Here is a 1,533-nt window from a genome sequence, read left to right as displayed (position 1 = left end):
GATCATGGCATCCGGTCCCATCACTTCATGGGAAATAGATGGGGAAACGGTGGAAACAATGTCAGATATTATTTTGGGGGGCTCCATATTCACTGCAGATGGTGACTGCAGCCATGAAATTAAAAGACACTATTTCATGTGGCATAAATACAAATAATCATGCTATATTTGGCATAATTTTGAAAATGACTAACAATGGCAATCCAGAGGAGGAAGTGATACATGCCTTTTGAGTTATGTAAGACTACCTTATTAGTGATGTTATTACCTTAGTTCAGTTCAGTTCAGTTCAGTCTCTCAGTCATTTCCGACTCTTTGCGACCCCATGAATCGCAGCATGCCAGGCCTCCCTGTCCATCACCAGTTCCCGGAGTTCACTCAGACTCACGTCCATCGAGTCAGTGATGTCATCCAGCCATCTCATCCTCTGTCGTCCCCTTCTCCTCCTGCCCCCAATCCCTCCCAGCATCAGGGTCTTTTCCAATAAGTCAACTCTTCGCATGCGGTGGCCAAAGTACTGGAGTTTCAGCTTCGGCATCAGTCCTTCCAATGAACACCCAGGTCTTATCTCCTTTAGGATGGACTGGTTGGATCTCCTTGCAGTCCAAGGGATTCTCAAGAGTCTTCTTCAACACCACACTTCAAAAGCATCAGTTCTTCAGCACTCAGCTTTCTTCACAGTTCAACTCTCACACCCATACATGACCATTGGAAAAACCATAGTCTTGACTAGTTGGACCTTTGTTAGCAAAGTAATGTCTCTGCTTTTGAATATGCTATCTAGATTGGTCATTACTTTTCTTCCAAAGAATTTTAATTTCATGGCTGCAGTCACCATCTGCAGTGATTTGGAGCCCAAATAAATAAAGTCTGACACTCTTTCCCATCTATTTCCCATGAAATGATGGGATCAGATGCCATGATCTTACTTTCCTGAATGTTGAGCTTTAAGCCAACTTTTTCACTCTCCTCTTTCACTTTCATCAAGAGGCTTTTTAGTTCCTCTTCACTTTCTGCCATAAAGGTGGTGCCATCTGCATATCTGAGGTTATTGATATTTCTCCTGGCAATCTTGATTCCAGCTTGCGCTTCTTCCAGCCCAGCGTTTTTCATGATGTACTCTGCCTATAAGTTAAATAAGCAGGGTGACAATATACAGTCTTGACATACTCCTTTTCCTATTTGGAACCAGTCTGTTGTTCCATGTCAAGTTCTAACTGTTGCTTCCTGATCTGCATACAGGTTTCTTAAGAGACAGGTCAGATGGTCTGGTGTTCCCATTTCTTTCAGAATTTTCCACAGTTTATGGCTTTGGCATAGTCAATCAAGCAGAAATAGATGTTTTTCTGGAACTCTTTTGCTTTTTCGATGATCCAGCAGATGTTGGCAATTTGATCTTTGGTTCCTCTGCCTTTTCTAAAACCAGCTTGAATATCTGGAAGTTCACGGTTCATGTACTTCAGCTTGGCTTAGGGAATTTTGAGCATTACTTTACTATGGTGTGAGATGAGTGCAATTGTGTGGTAGTTTTAG

The sequence above is a fragment of the Ovis aries genome, chromosome 5 (genome assembly GCF_016772045.2).
Source record: "Ovis aries strain OAR_USU_Benz2616 breed Rambouillet chromosome 5, ARS-UI_Ramb_v3.0, whole genome shotgun sequence".
NCBI classification, from domain to species: Eukaryota; Metazoa; Chordata; class Mammalia; order Artiodactyla; family Bovidae; genus Ovis; species Ovis aries.
The sequence above is the reverse complement of the archived record's forward strand: the minus strand, read 5'-3'. Positions refer to the sequence as shown.